Source organism: Sorex araneus, chromosome 2 (assembly GCF_027595985.1).
Source record: "Sorex araneus isolate mSorAra2 chromosome 2, mSorAra2.pri, whole genome shotgun sequence".
NCBI lineage: Eukaryota > Metazoa > Chordata > Mammalia > Eulipotyphla > Soricidae > Sorex > Sorex araneus.
The window spans coordinates 166,085,000-166,103,055 of record NC_073303.1 but is presented as its reverse complement, the minus strand read 5'-3'; positions in this window follow the sequence as shown (position 1 = coordinate 166,103,055).

Sequence of the window (18,056 nt, the reverse complement as noted above, 5' to 3'; positions counted from 1 at the left end):
GTAGTTCTAAGTTCTATTGCTTCCCTATGTGAGTTATTGTTTCTTCTCCTTTTAGTGCAATAATATAGACTTTTGTTATCTATAGCAAATGATCTAATATATTATATTTTTCCATAAAATGTGGTTTATGAAAATAATAAAGTATGTTGTACTCGGTAGATGGCAAAGAGAAAACAACTTAAAAAATATATCCTTTAATGATTACTATGCTTACTTTGTTAATAGACGTTGCATACATATGAGATTTGGTCATATTGTATAGCTAGCTTTTCTTATGTTTAATTATTAATTCCTTTGGGAATATTTTCAAGTGTCTCCTATGTACCAAACATTTTTCCAGGTATTCAGAAACATCAGGAGTAAGTCAATGCCAAAGATTACTAAGAAATTTAAATTCAAGTTAGTGAAAGTCATCAAAAGTAATACTATGGGAAAAATAATTAAAGCTAAGAAAGGGTATCAGAGATTGGATTTGCCGCAGGAAAGCAATTGGAGAGGTATCAGAATTTAATAGTTACTTTTACTATCACAATATATCCCACTAAAATTGTCATTTATATAATGTGGTAAGTTTCATCACATTGATATTGAAATCACCAGTGCAAAGCAAAAACCTTAAAACAGTAACATGCCTAATGCTTTCTGGTATTTTCTCATAACATCAAGAAAGCCAGTGCACAAAGCTATATGGTGGGAAGAGTAAAGTACTAGTGGGAAGAGTAAACAGAAAAGTGAGGCAAAACAGAAAATACCACATTGAATATTTTAATTTGGCCTACTAATTTGAAAAAATGGGGATAGAAATAATTTAATTCATAGTTTTAAAGGATGAATCAGATTCAGGCAGAGGATAACAGTGGCTCTAAAATGGAAAGTAACCTTAAATGACATGTTTTGAGAATATATCCAACAAAAATTTCTAGTAGATTTTATTCAAAATGTGAGATTTTAGCAAAAAAGTTAAGTTTACTCAAAGGTTTACAGTTTTAATAAGAAGAGAAATGGAAGTGAAGCGATAATAGCAGACATGGTAGTCAGGGAGCAGATTTAGGACAGATTGCTCGGAATTTTAAAAGGTTTACAACATGTCATATTTGTGGTGTCTATTAGACAGCCAGGCATATATGTTTAGTAGATAATTGGATATAAGAGCACTTAGTTTAGGAGCCCCATCTGGCTAAAACATTTTAAAACTGTTCGAGTCATCCGAACATAGGTTTTAGATCTCAAACTGCATACGGACAGGCTGGGTTTGTAGTTGAAAGTGAGAAGTTCAAAAACTTCACTGAGACTAGGCAAGAGTCAGTGGATTAGAGAAAAGAGAAGAAATCAATTTTGCAACCAAGAATGAATAAGCGGTAAGTCAGGGAGAAATCAAATCAAGTGCAGTGTCCTGAAAATTAAATTTTTGGTTTCGTGTGAGGCCACATTTAGCAGTGCTTCAGGGCTTCCTCTGCATTCTGTGCTCATGGATCACTCCTAGAGGTGCCCAGGGAACCTTAAGTGGTGCTGGGGATCAAACTGGGGGTGGCTGCACACCAGGCCAGTGCACTCTCACTCTCACTTAACCCCAGCACTCTCACTTTGTTGTTTTCTAAAAATAAAATAAAATTTTAAGGCCAGTTCTGTAAAGTTGGGGAAATCAAGTATGTAAAACATTGCCGATAGGTTTAGCACTTGTAATAAAAATGGCTAGAGTATGATAATACAAGTCTGTAGCCAAAATTACATTTTATTTTAAAAATTGGTCATAATTTAGCAAATATTTTTGAAAATATAATATTACTTTTATCATCTGCTAGCTTCTAAAATTCTGATTTTAGTACGTACATATCATTCCATAAATGTAACTTATCTAAACTGCTTCATCAAAATTCCCTAAGTAAGATTTTGAATCTGAATCTATAATTTTAGCAACCTCCGATATATTTTGCTCTTGAATAAGAGGAACTGTGTATGAAATAAAATTGTTAAGTCAGTCTCACTCTTTGAAACTGAATAAATTATCTCTATATATGTTTAAATAGCATGTTAATAGTTATGACTGACTGCAGAAAACTTATTATATTAAAACCTCTCATTGTTGCCTTTAGAAATACGCAAATGTATGCTTAGAATTTTTTTTACTACAACAGTAACAAAATAGACTTTAACAAACGTTGGCACTCTAAAAGATATCTGCTATACTTCAATTCTGTTTTAAAAGACTCATTGACAGAATTTACCGATGAAACCCTTTGCAAAAATTAATATTAGAGCTTTGTAAGAGCTGATTTAACACTCTTGGAACTTTCAGAACATATGTTGATAGTTTTATTCTTTCTAATTTCCTCCACCTTAGAATCCTAAATCAGAGTAACACTGAGTGTAGTCTTAATGGGCCCTATCACTTCTGCACCTCAGACACTGAGCCCAAACACAGTTTCACAGGTGCCGCATATCTCCAAATGCAGGTGGGGTCCATATAGCCTGAGCTCCACAGGGTGTGGATCTGATAAAAACACTTGATACTACTGATTGAAATGAAAATTTAAAATACAATTTACCAAATACACACAGCAATAATTTGGGATCTAGGAAATAATCTAGGGGACAGATATTATCTAATATATGGGAAAGGATGTATCAAAGCTTAGTTTTGATACTTGTATCAAACTTAGTTTGATACAAACATCTCATTCTAGGCACCTCTCACCCCCTGAGCATATGGTCTAATTAGTCTTGGAGGTCTTTGAACACCATTGGGTGCAGAACTAATGGTCCCTGATTACTTATGGGGTGCCCTTGGTGATCCTTGGCATAGTAGAGTTAGAACAGTACCACATCATCAGCCCTAGCATCCAACTGTATAGCCCAATTTTCCTGGCTTTCCTGGGGAGTGGTGACTAGGACCTTGGAGCACTGCTTGGGAGACCCATGTCCAAGATAACAAAAAGGAAATGCAAATTGAAACTACAATTAGATATATTCTCATGCTTATTAAAATGATGATCATCAAAGTGATCAGATATAATAAATGCTGGTTTAAAGGTGGATGAAAAGAAGCTCGTATGTGTTTGGAGGAATTATATATAGGTAAGACACTATGGAATACAGTGTGGAGGATAGTAAAATTTAAAAATAAATGAACTGGAGTGATAACACAATTAGTTTGTACTTACCTTGCATGTTGATGACCTGGATTCAATCACCAGCATGCCATGTGGTTCCCTGAGCTTCACCGAGAGTGATCCCTGAATATGGAGTTAGGAGTAATCCCTGAGCACCATTGGGTGTGACCCCCCAAACACATTTTAAAATTGGAACAACCAGGACTAGAGAAATAGTATAGTCATTCAGGTGCTTTCCTTGCTTGCAGATGTACCCAGTTTAATCCACATGTTCAGATGTGATCCCTAAGTGCAGAGCCAGAATAAGCCTATTTATCACCAGGGGTGCTCCTTCCCGACAATTAACTGTCCATGTACTTAAAGATTTATCTCTGGGCTCTCCTTTCTATTCTATTTGTCTAAGAGTCTGTCTTTATTCCAGTACCGTTGTCCTGATTATTATAGCTTCATAGTATAATCCAAAATTGAGGTAAGAGAAGTCCCCCATAAATTTCAACAGCTTTTGTCCATGCCTTTAAAAATGACATGTATTGAAGCTGTACATTGTTTTTTAGGGTAATCATTTTGACAACACTTAGCCTTCTGATCACTAAACAGGAAATGTGCTTTTATTTCCTGTGTCTTCTTTTATTTCACTTAATAGAGATTTATACTTTGTTTTAGTCTTTCATCTCCTTTGATACCTGATCATATGCTCCATGAGAATGGGTAAGGCACTATGTGAGTCCATAAACAGTAGTTTTGGCAGAAGCATTCCAAGTCGGAAAAGCAATCTGTATCTGCAGTGTCTATTTCAATATGAACAAATGTTGGCCTTTATATAATGGAAGTGTTCCAATGGAATCAACCTGCCACCAGGTAGCTGGGTGATCACTCCAGAAATATAAACATGTCAGAAACTGAATATTGTGTTCTGTTGCTGGAAGACTGAACACTGCAATTGTTTAGTGAGTTTAAGTATATGTTTCTTAATCTCCACTTAGTGCCTATTGCTACCACAATTTTTTTTATTGCTTATGGGTGCTGGCAGGGTACCCATAAGAAGGAGCCTAACTGATAACCACAGAAACCATCACGCTAAACAATTGATTATTATTTCTTTTCCTCTGCTTAGTTCACACATAGGTAAGACTTTAGAGGGTATATAAATACTTTCATAATTCTTACTTCCTTCAGAGATTCGAGTTCACATATTTTCTCTTTTAATGTTCTTGTCACTACTTTTTCTAGCATTTTCTTTCCATGTCTCAATTCTTTGCCTACCAGTGACGAATTCAAATGTAATCATAATGCTAGCAATAGCACAGTGGGTAGGGTATATGCCTTGCATGCAGCTGACCCAGGTTTGATTCCTCCGTCCCTCTCAGGGAGCCCGGCAAGCTACTGAGAGTATCCTGCCCGCATAGCAGAGCCTGGCAAGCTACCCGTGGCGTATTCAATATGCCAAAAACAGTAACAACAATTCTCACAATGGAGATGTTACTGGTGCCCACTTGAGCAAATCGATGAACAATGGGATGACAGTGCTACAGTGCTACAGGAAAAAAAAATTACTTCTTGAAGTTCTGCTGGTTGCAGAATGCAGCTTCTCACAATTCTTCAGTGCTGTCCCTGATTGGGAGTATAAGGCTACAGAAACTCTTTTCAGGTCATGTTGGCATATTCTGAATGTGACCCACATTCATATATGAGACCCACATTTTGTGTTTCCACCAACTAATCATAGAGAAATCCCATGAAGTCATAGATATAGACTGGAAAAAATATGGCATGCTTTTTTAGCAGGAGTGAATACCATGGACCCTGTAACATTTATTCATGCAACTCGTATATTCTTTCAGAACTTCTCAAAACCCAAACCATATACTCTACATGCATTCGATGATGACATTTGCTGTGCACACACAATTTTATGGCTTGTTGTATTGAGTAACCCTATTTTCTCATAGGAATCTCAGGCTGCCTGCAATTTTTGTAACCTGTGACTTGCCTTCTATCCTTCTGAATTTCTAGGTCCTAATTGCATGTCAGAGGCTGTTTCTCTAAAGGAAAGTTGCTATTCAGAGTGGGTGACACGCTTTGACTCTGAATTGTGAAGCTAATGACATTGTTCTTCATCTATTGGGGCCTACAAAGTTCTCTAAACAAAAAAAATCCTATCTGCCTCTGCAACATAAATCATCATTGTACTAAGGGACCAATTGGTCCCAGGGACTCACCATATTCATGGCTGAATTGACCTACTGCAGAGTCTTCTGTTATTCTGGGTGTCAATTAAGACCAGCAGTTTTTATGATCACTTGCCATTTAAACTAAAACAAATCCATCCAGGTAATATGTTTCTACACATCCAAAGACACCAACTATATATTTTGTCTCTTTTTGGCTGTTGGAGAGGGAGACATAACACTGATTTTTTTTTCACTTCAAAATATATTTTATCATTCCAATAGCTCTAGTAATTTCACTAGAAATTTCACTGATAGAATGTTCCTGAATTTTTGTTGCTATGTAGCTCACCCTTTGAGATGGAAATATCTTTACCAATATATCTAGATCAGTTACTCCTTTTTGCTCACTAAGTCCATCAGTATAATGTGATCAATATAATAGAGCAATATGGTATCTTGTGGAAGGGAAATGAGATCAAGATTCCTGAAAACTGAATTAAAGCACACAAGTGGAGAGTTGATAGTTCCCTGGAGTAAGATATCAAATATGTACTTTAGTTTTGCCAGCTAAAAGCAAACTACTTCTGGTGTTCTTTACGAGCAGGCATGAAGAACAACAGCAACAACAACAAAATCAATTCCTAATTATCTTATACACTTTTTTATATAGAAGTACATCTTGGATACAAATGCCATTAATATTTTCCTTATAAAGTTGTTGTGATGATGAGTTACATGATGTAGAAACAATTCAAAATTTACTAAGCCAAAATTGACTTTTGTTCTCATGGTAAAAACTGCTACACGTAAGCTAATATGTTTCTTAAATAAATATTTACATTCCAAGAAGTAACATGATTTTTACAATTATGAGGGAACAGGAATATTTTAACAAATACAATCTGCATTATACATGAGAATTTGATTTCCAAGTGAATCCACTACTTTTCTTAGCCATGGGAAATAGATAAAGTTAGACAAAACATACAGAAGTCGTTCTTGAACAAAAGAGAATAAAGCATTTCCCTAGAATAAAAGAAACTAGAATGATTCTACAAGAGATCTTGTTAAGTAAAAGCTAAATTCATAAAAAAAACATTTCTTTTCAGGCGTTCTGCAAATGGGCCAATTATAATACAAATCGTTCGTTAGCACTCTGGGGCTGTACATAAGAATAGAACAGGGAATCGCAAATTTGAATGAAGAGACACAGAAAACAAGAATGAGCACTTAAATAAGTAAATAAATGTCATATCATTTTATGAGTTTCCCTGAAATCTTGTCATGATTTCTTATTTCTTTATTTAAGCAAAACAAAATTATTTGCAGTGCTTAACGGAGTCCTATGGAATTTAAACTCAATCTTCATCTCACTGACACTATTTATTAGATTAGCTAGTCACAGTTACAATTGTTAGAAAACAAATCACCCCTCAAATTCCATTAAATATCATTTATTAGTGCACTTGAAGATTATAGCCAGCTCTGAAGTGTCCTTTGTCAGTTGTTGGGTCACCTAGGTCTCTTGCTATAGGTTGCCTGGGGTGGTTGCAGCAGCTCTGATTCATGTGGTCTTGTATTCTTCCTTAGGCTACCCTAGGCTTCCTTCATGGCAATAGCAGAGTTTCAAACAAATAGAAAAGGCTTTTAGAAATCTCCATGAATCACATTTTCTGTCTCTCTGTTGCCCAGGGTGGAATTGCATGGCTTAACCAAGAGTCAATATTAAGGAACACCAGGAAAGGATGTAAAGTTCTAAAATATTAGGATCATTAGTTAACATTTTCATTCATACCTACCTACAGAAGGCTGCATTGTTATTTTTTTAATCTTAAGATATTTTTTAATTAACATTGGCTTCATAGAGTTCAAAACTTGCATTTTATACTATACTAATTTTTTGTCTGTTCATTTAGCTCAAACCATGGTGTGTGATGAAGACAATGATCCGCTCCTGTACCAGGGTCTTCATTTGACTCTCCCCTCTGCAGTAACTGCATGATCTCTAATGTCGTCTTAGTTAGTTCTTATTTTAGATCTTTGCACTAACCTACACTTGATGCAAACTTGTGGCCTACTTTGCTTAATAAAACAACTCACCACAATGCCCCTAATTTTCTTTTAATCTGCACAAATTTCTAACACAATTCTATGCAAGCAATGTTTTGTTTGTAATATCTTATGTTTTATTTTTGGTTTACTTCACTTTTTAGGAAATAGTCCTTGAATATTTTGTTTAATCATGTATCTTAAACAACTGCTAAATGTCTGGAACATGGAATCAAAACACACTTCTTAAACAAATTGTGTAATCAGATTCCCTCAATATAAAAAATTATATCCCAGAAAATAATACCTGAAAGATATGAAATATAAACAAATTTTATTTATGTCACATAACAGCCAGGAAATAGATAAGAGCATATGCTAAAAAGTTAGTTCTATTCAGAAATTTCAAAATCTACTTAAATAGGTATTCTTAGTGTTGTGAACAATTCACAGCAAATGCAAACCCAGAAGGCTTTAAAAAAGGTCCATCCTTCTAACTAAAGAAGACAATTAAACCCAGTGGAATTAAGTGTATTTAAGAATGTGGAAAAGACTGTTAGTAGTAAAACTATGATTAGAACCAAATTTACTAATTATCAACACCCCATTTTTTCTGCTTTGTAAAATTAACAAACACTTTGCTCAGACAGAATACATAATCATCAAATTAATTTGTGAGAAAAAATTTCAAATTCAGGGTCCAGAGAGCTGTTGTAGAGGGCAAGACACTTGCCATACATATGGCTCACCCAGATGCAATCCATCCCCTATACTGCATATCAACTCTCCAATACTCATGTATGGAACTCCAGGCCAGGGTAAGCACTGAGCATAGACAAGTGTGCTCCCCTTAACACACACACACACACACACACACACACACACACACACAGAGCTAGAATCTCATATTTAACTGATTATTTTTAAATATAGGGTTTTGTAAATGAAGTTTGGCTTTACTAACTTCACCAAATTGAAAGAGAATCATATTTGATTTTCAAAAATAGCAAAGAAGATGAGGGTGATTTCACTTCTCTGGATATGAAATGGTAGTAGAGTAGATTCTTTACAAAATATAAAATTTCAATCTTATTAAATTATTGACAACTCTAAGTCCATGGGAATTTTGTTTTCAGAATTAAAATGAACATAGCAAAAACTAGCACTGAGTAAAAGAACAATTATATCAGCTAATGATGTGAAGGAGGCAGAATCGTTACTATAAAGGGAATTTATCCTTACACTCTGCTGCAATTGAATTGTTTCAGAGAACTATATTTTCCTATTTAAACAACCAGAGAATTAATTTAGCCAGAAGAAAAGCATCTAATAATTGTGGTTATGCTTCTATACACTGAATTTTGCCAGTGGACTATAATTCCCTACAGTTCTTTATAGATGAGTATCTGGGTCAGTGGCCTCTCTTAACAAGTTAATGTGATGCTCATTGCTAGAACTGGAAACCAGGAAGTTAATAATTTTGTCACAAAGTTTATAATTTTCTTTCCAAGCATTTTGTTCTTGAGACTTCTTCCTCCACTTCAGTATTATGGCTAATTGAGATATATTTCTATCTGATGAAGGCTGAATGAATCTTCCTGGTGAAAATTTTATGCACTTATAGCTATTAATGTACATTTATTTAATTTCCATTTCACTGGTAATGAATTAGTTATTAGGTTTTCTGTATAAATTGGCAACAGAAAGCTCATAAAATGAATCATTTAAAGGTCAATGTTTATATAGCTTAAAAAATAGAATCTAAATGACCAGTTTAATTCCTGCCTTGCACCAATTAAGAAAATGTTCTTATATATCAGCAACCACTATAAGTTCATTCTTGAAAATACAATTAGTGTTTCAGCATCATCTTTAAATTCTCTCACTATACAGTTAATTACATTATCATTAAACTGATTTGTTAAGAGTTTGAAATATTGTATTAGTTTAAGAAGACATGAAGAGTTTTTCAAACTCTGGTAGCAGACCATTCTCATTTTCAAACAGAATACTACTTCATATATTTATTCAATTTAATTGTTTTAAATGGTAGACTTATTTACATCATTATAATATGAACATGATAATTTGTCTCTTTAGTATTAAGAACTTTCATAACAATTATTTTTAATTTCTAAAACAAGTAAATGTTTTCCAATAATATCTTTTTTATTTAAATTTTTTTATTTCTATACCAATTCCTATAACCCTTATTTAAATATAAAATATAGTCTGAAATTCTTTAACATAAAATTCTCACTTGGATATAAAATCAATTAAATAATAAGAAAGCAATATACAATTTGTTAACAGGATTTTTTACAGTTATGACCTATTTAAAATTACTTTAGCACAAATATGACTCCCACTATATAAATAAGAACAACATTTTATATACTAAGGAAGGCAGATGTAATGACTTACCAAAGATTCAAAATGTAGACTAAGTTATTCTACAAATAAAGAAATATTTCAGCATAATCAAATCCTCATTCAGTTTTGCTTTTAAAGTTAAAAAAAAGACTTAATGGCATGAGAAAAATAAAATATTCTAAATTCTGACTGTTTGCTATTATCAATTTGTTTGACAGAAACAAATGCTAAGATAGCCCATTGCAGGCAATAAAAATGGTGTGTATTTCCATTCCAAAAGGACAGTAACCAAAGTATATCTTTAAAAAATGGAAGTCTACAAACCTGGGTCATCTGGTCAACCTTGCCTTGCAGCACTTCACACAAAATGCAATTTATTCTGTAAATTGAATAACAGCCTCACAAGAGAATAACACTATAAAAATAGACAATATCACTGCCCTGTGGGACCTCAATATTTCTTGCTGCCAAATATGACACAGAACTCAAAAGACCAGAAACTCTTAACTGTAGTGGAAAATAAGTTTTATGTATGAATTTATTGACAAATGATTAGCAAGAAAGCAAAAAAAGTAAAATTAACTCAACAATATGTTTCAATGTGGAGTAAGCAATATCAGAAAACCTACCATGTTCAACACAGTAAGACTGCCATGTTTGTGACAAAGGAGACTGCTGCTGAGGACCTTAAGGACAGTAATATGATGAACAAAAGCAGCATTTTTCATTTTTTAATTTTGTTTTTACATTTTTATGTCCTACAGTGCAAGGATAAACAATCTCCATTAGAGATTATTTTTACTTTTTGAACTTGATATTATTCTTAATAATTATAAACAAAGGCTTTATTTCTTTGAAGGAGAGAGTGGTTGGAGCTGCACCTGGCTGTTCTCAGTGGTTACTCCTGACTTTCTGATCAGGGATCACTCCTAGAAGTGTTTGAGTTACCATATGTGGTACCTGGGATGCAACCAGAGTAGGTTGCATAGAAGACAAGCAGTAAATATTTGTATAATCTCTTGCCCTGACTTTATATTTTGAATTAACAATGATAAAAATATAGCTCTTATAATCATTTTTAAAATTGTATATTATAGATAGGTCCCTGTTTGGGGATCCTCAACTTCAATTAATTTTCAGATGCACCAAGGAAAGGCACAACAAATGCAGATCTTCAAAATATACATCAAGATTTTGGATCCACAGATCTATCAGCACAACTTTACAGACTCGTGATTAAATCTCCAAGGAGATGCAAACCAAGCTACTAAAATCCATGGGTACACCCGTCTCCAGGCTGAAAACTGCAGCAACTTTTGGAGGATGATGGGCTGAGTCTCTGCCCTGCAGAAGCCCTGGAAGCCACACCCACATCTCACAGTCACTGCCATGTAAACTCATTTACTGGCCTGGTTCTACAGATCTTAGTGTTCCTAGAGTATCAGCTCATAATTCCACAGTACTAACATCCCAGTAAGAGCACACCAAATCAGATGGAAAAGTAACATAGAAGCCAACTAAGCTCAATAAACAAAAGCAATAACACAGAAGACTCAACTACCAACAAACAACCTTGTAAACGCTCAGACAAGGACTTTGTCACTCCATGATGAGATATAATAATTTTCATGAATTTCTTTTACTGAAGTATTTTTGACAATTTCATTAGTTGTAGCATGTAATATAAAGTGAATTATTTTGTCCTTGCTAGGAGGCAGGCTCTGGGAGAGGTTTGAAAAATCGGTACAACAGTGGACAGGTCACACTGGTGGTGAGTTTGGTGTTGCAACACTGAATGCCCATAACAACTGTATTATGAAAAAATTTATAAATCACATTGTTTAAAAAAATGTTCATGATAAAAATCAATATACTAAAGTGATGGAGAAGTAAAGAATCTTTCTCCTGTATGTAAGATCCTTGTGCTAAAAATAATTAAATTAACATAAGACTTAGGAGGAGAATTAATTTTAATGCACCTGAGTTGCCACATGAATATATAAGAACAAAGAAACATTGTTTCTTTAAAAACTTGTTTATCATATATTCTTGAAATTTGGAGTTAACAGTAATAAAGGGAGCTAAGCAAAGTTTATTCACATAGGACAAAAAAGAATCTGAAAGCTTTGTAGTGATTAGACATCTTCTACATTCCTATAGGGAGTGAAGGATTCCCTTTTACGTAGGAGATTTATCCACTATTAGGAGATAGGGAGACTTAGCGCACCATCTTCAACTATTGTTTCCAGACTACCCTATTTTAAAATAATAAATATGCTTCTCTGGCTCATCTTAGCCTATCGTGAAGTCTCCCAGACAGCAATAGCTAATTCTGCTTAGAATCAGCAGGGTAGATACTGTTATCATTGCTATAATCTTTTAATTTTTTAATAGATCTTCAAAAAAAGTTATTTCCTTTTGAATTTTATAAATGATATAATAAGTGCACAGCTAATTCAAATGATTTACCACAATATATACACAGATAAAAATATCACACATAATATCTGAAATCATTTAGTCAGATTCCCAGGATCCATTTAAATAGTTATTTACATCTTAAGAAGCTTGATTAAATCTTGGGAACTTGTATAGTAGCAACAAAGGCACTAGAGGGTCTCAGGGGACCATGTGTAGTGCCAGGAATCAAACCCAGACCTGCTGCATACAAAGCAAGCAACTCACCTGCTGTACTATGCCTCCAGCTCCTGACATCCTTCTTTGTTCAAATCTGTAATTTGGGTAATCTATCTGGGTGCAGAATTGTCCTGAATATAACTACAATTCTTTGTTTATGGTCTGTAACCCTAACTCATTCTTGACACATTGACTGCAGCCTAGTTCCACATTACCAGTCTCTTTGAGGACTTAACATAGATTATATTTTATTTCTTAGAAGTCTGAAAGTCATTAGGTTTAGCAGATTACCTACTGCCCTGTGTCAGCAACTTAATTTCATGATTTTTCAAAATAAAAGACAAGAATATCTGTCTAACTTAATGCCCAGTACCTTCCCGGTTAGAAGAAAAAAATATAGCTACTGGTGTCCAGATTATTTTTCATTCTCTAGCAATAAATGCTGCTGAAAAATCTTACAGCTAACACAAAAACCGTGAAAGTCATGATATGGTTTCTAGTTCCACATATAAGATGCTTAGAAGTTGCTACTCTGTACAATCAATTTGAACAAACTGAAAAATATACACAGGATGAAAAATCTATAACACTTCTTGAATCCATAAAACATTTGAACACAGAGAAAGCCACTGCACTCAATACTGAAGAGACAGTTGGGTACATGCAATGATCATAGGTAAGCTGCCTTTGGAAACAATGTTTAAGCAGAAAAACTTAATCTGTAACAAATTATTGTAGCCTCAGAGAGAACAAGTTCAAGAGTTAAAATCTCCAAGAACCTACTCAAAGTGGACCTATATGTTTTTGGTCTTCACTAGTTTGACCATGTACCACTATAGCACTGTCATCCCATTGTCTATCAATTTTCTCAAGCAGGTACCAGTAATGTCTCCATTGTGAGACTGTTTTTGGCACATCGAATATGCCATGGGTAGCTTGCCAGGCTCTTCCCTGCAGGTGGGATACCCTCACTAGCTTGCTCTTGAGAGGGACTGAGGAATCGAACTTGGGTCAGCCATGTGCAAGGAAAATGCCCTACCCACTGTGCTAGCTGCTCTTCTGTTAGAACCTCCAAGCAAACAAGCTCCAAATAAGTTTGACCATGTACTCACTATAAATACTAGAGAAAAATCCCTTTGTGGTCCTGACAAGTGGAGGAAACAAACAACCATTTTGAAATACATCATTCAGTTCTTAACAGCTTTCAGTACATAACCTCTAACCTCAGGCCTAACTGACCTATAGTAAGAAAAGTATACACTTCTGGTCCACTCTAGTTATCCCATCCTACCTAAGCAGAGTATGGTAGAAAAAACTGAGAAACATGTGTGGAGTTCAGTAACCAGAGGCAGAGATGCACAAAAGTCATGATAAAACTTTCCTTCATTCTGTAAAAGTTTTTGAAAATAGAAAAATACAATAATTTTTTCACAAAGCAATCAAGAAAAAGTTGAAACAATCTTTTGAATAGTTATGTAGGCATGCGTATTGTATTTGTGTCTGGGTTGTGGGAAATGCATTAGAATAAAGCAATTTAGAAGAACATGTATTTAGCTAAGAAGGAAATAAAAAGTGATGCTAAATCTAACACTCAAGTAGATAAAGCTTATACCATCTTCACAGGAAATAAATGAATAGCACTAATAGCTGGATCCAATTTATAAGGCACTAAACGGATATTATAGGAGGAAGGGAGATAATTAATCTTCAGCTAGAACAATGAAAGATCAGCTGCAGTATTATCACAGTGACACATTCTGAGACTCTGAAGGTGCTTTGCCTTCCAATGTATTAATCAAAGACTACCCAAAATTGGGCTGTTTAATTATTTGCAAAGATTCTTTGTACTTTTTATCTCTGCATGAGGCTACTGATTACTGTAGAGAAAGTTTTCCTTGTTATCTACTGCATTGAGATATAACAACAACTGTCTTGAAGTATGAAAATCAAAGGTATTTGATTTTGAAATTGTTTAACAAATCTACTTTTGTAAATTTTGATGAAAAAGATATCTTATTGCCAATTTAATAAGGCTGCATTTTGATTATTACATGCATATTCTATTTTCTTTATTTAAATCTTAGAATATATAGCAAGAAATATATTCATTTACAGTTGTTTCAAATGAAAAATTGTAGTGGTAATAATAAAAGCATAATGAAAATTTTCAAAGCTTAATTCCATTTTCATCAGTAACTTCAATGATGTTTAACAATAGGGGCAATTTGGGAGCAATCTTTATCACTTTAGAGGAGCATAAACTATAACAGGAGAGTGGAAATACACTTGATTCAAAAAATTCTTTACTTGAAGTATTTGCCAACTTTATTCTAAGATTTATGATACACATCTGCCACTACCAAAGCAACAGGACCATCAAAGAGACATTAGCTGGTCACATTTCTAGTGAACAACTTTTTTTAATAGCATGCCATCTTTTTATCATGCTTTTCATATTCATATAACATCCCAAAACTATATCTATCATCTCCAATATCTTCCACTCCTTTCTATTTCTTGACCATGGCCTTGTGATATTTTAACAAGTAGGGTCATATTTACCTTTTAACTCTCTCTAATTCATATATTTCTAGTAGTTAATATTTTATAGCAGTTGAGAAGTTATTACTACATATATATACATATATATAGGCCCCACTTATTATAGTTTTTTCTTACACCATGCCACTCTTTCATCTGTGCCTTATTTCAACCAAGCTACATGTATTTTTTCTCTGGCTTAAAGAAGTTGTTTTAGAAGATAATTCTCAATAAATCTTTAGCATCTCTGTAAATTTGGAAAACAAAGGCATGTACTGTACATTTATTTCACACTAAACTTTTAAAATACACTTTCAAAAATATGCTTTTCAAAAATATACTTAAAAATACCTTAAAATATACTTTTAAACTTTTAAAATATACTTTTATAAAAAAAATGTGGGGGGGCTGGAGCAATAGCAAAGCGGGTAAGGCGTTTGATTCCCAGCATCCCACATGGTCCCCTGAGCACTGCCAGGAGTGATTCCTGAGTGCAAAGCCAGGAGTAGCCCCTGAACATCACCGGGTGTGACCCAAAAGGCAAAAAATAAAATAAAATAAAATAAAATAAAACTGCCTTGCAAGATAGCGTCTCTCTTCAAAGAGTAATATTGTGATTGTTAAGTAAGAAAAAATAAAGCCTTCTTCCAGTCCGATGTACTAGAAACTCATTATAAACTCAAGAGTTTATAGGCTGTAATGTAAATCACCCAAGATAGTTGGTTGGGATGTGGTATAGATACACCATTGCTAACATGAGATTCATGTTGTTTACACTGTATAAATTTAAGTCTATTTCAGCTTCCAGATTGCAATTAACTTCTATAAATAAGGATGAGATGCTGGTTAGCCATGGCTTTCTGGAAGAGAAAGACATAAGGGTATCAATGGACCTGTGATAGGAAAATGAAAAGACTCTTTGAAACTTGGGAAGGATAGTGTTTCTCAAGAGTAAAGGTTAGAAGTAAAGCTTGGAAAGTGTGGTGGAAAAGAAATAAGTATCCTCAAATTACTGATATTTCAAAAATAAATGTTTATTGTCTGAGTGAATGACCAAAGTGAAGGATTGAATGAACCTCACTCAGTAGTACTACAGTACTACTACCACTGGCCCTGCTTTTGAAGGTAGGAGGGATAAGAAAATCATCATAAGGGTTCAGCAGGCATCACCTGCCTGTGTAAAAGGCAATGGGACTGTGCCTATACATCATGGAGTGCCACAAGCTGAAACTGATTATTCCACTAATGATTATACTTGCAACCTTATATAAACATTGAGTAGGTCAAAATACTAAAGGGTTGTTTTGTTTTGCTTTTTGTTGTTGTTGTTGAGATGCACAAATGTCCAGGACCATTTATAACCAAATAGAAATATGGCATACTTACGGGTATGGAGTCACTCTCCTTTCATAGTCTATGTTCCTCTTCCCCTCCAGGGAAACCTCAATTGCTTCAGGGAAGCCAGAATATCAGGGGTGATGGGTGTGAAATTGTATCTACCCTATAACGTGCAATGCTTTTACTGTTGTTTGGTAAATCAGAAGCTATCATTTTAATATTTCTTAATGTAGTATAATTATATATATATCTTTAGCAGAATTGGCTAATAAATCTTTATCAAATATTGAAAAGCCTGTAGAAAACATAGTTTCTCTAGGTAGCCTTACAATATTTAGTGCCTGCAGAAATTAAAGAAAAAATGACAGCACCCACCCACATTCACCATGTTGCAGGCAGAAACGCGGCCTAGCTTAACCGAATTGCAAAAAGAGCATGATGTCTCCACCTAATCTCCCCAGGTGGACTGGTCCAGAAAAACATCTGAGTCCTTCTGAGAATGATGGCTGACAGATTCCCCTTTCTGCCTGAAGCCACAGCAACTGGCAGCCACATAAGACATCAACATAGAAACCACCCAGCTTCATAAGTGAATCTCATCAAACGGCCAAGTCAACAAAACATTCCAACTCTGAAACTTCTCGACCACAACACCTCCAAATTTTAGAATTGTCAGCCCTGTAGGATCACAGCAAGCTGGGAAAGCTGCATAGACAGCCAATCTCAACAAGCGTAAATAATAAAACAGAAGGCTCAACCAGCAGCAATCAGCCCATAGATACTCAAACAATAACTTTAGTAAGATCACTGTGAGATATAACAATTATCACAAATTGAGTTTTACTGATCTACAATTAGATAAATCTATGTGCCTTTGTATCATAACAAGTATGAAGTAAATTTATTTGGTTGTGCTTGCAAGGACACAGGCTGGGGTGTTGGGTGGGAAACTGGGGATTTTGGTAAAGAGTCACACTAGTAATGGGATTGATGTTGGAATATTTAATGCCTGATGAAACTGTATTATGAACAACTTAATAAACCACTGGTTATAATAAAAATAACTTTTTTAATTAATATACAAAAAAAAGAGAAACTAATTTATCATTGGATTCCTCGTGACCTAAAAAATAAAAGACCAACATTCAGACACAAAAGACAATACTTTATGTGTCGAAAGCACACAATACTTTATTGTACAAAAAATTGATTAAGTATTCAATTTTATGATTCATGTCGACTAATACCCAAACCAGCATTCATTTTTTAATGTATTATAAAAATTATACTTAAACTCTTCCTAAACTATATAATTCTAAAATAAAAAATTTGAAAGACTTGATTTTATAGCTGTACAAATATTTATATTTTTTTCCATTACAAAATTCTCAACTGATAATTTTATGCATGACAAAGAAAAGCAATCTCCATCAAGATATTCCCCTTGTAATCCTGGACTTATTGCTAACCAGATACAACTTGTAGGTGTGTTCATTTCAAAGAACCTAAATATGCCATTTGAGCTCATGACAAAAATGAATGAATAATTCAAGGAGCTGAGGGGAATTTCTGACCTGATAATCCCATTTGATTGGGCCAGCATGGACTCAACAGGTAAGAAAATGGGAACTGGCTAGAAAACCTACACTGTCAATTGGTAATGACATATTTTAAAATGAAGGGGCTGGAGCGGTAGCACAGCGGGTAGGGCTTTGCCTTGCACACGGCCGGCCCGGGTTCGATTCCCGGCATCCCATATGGTCCCCTGAGCACCGCCAGGAGTAATTCCTGAGTGCAGAGCCAGGAGTAACCCCTGTGCATTGCCAGGGGTGACCTA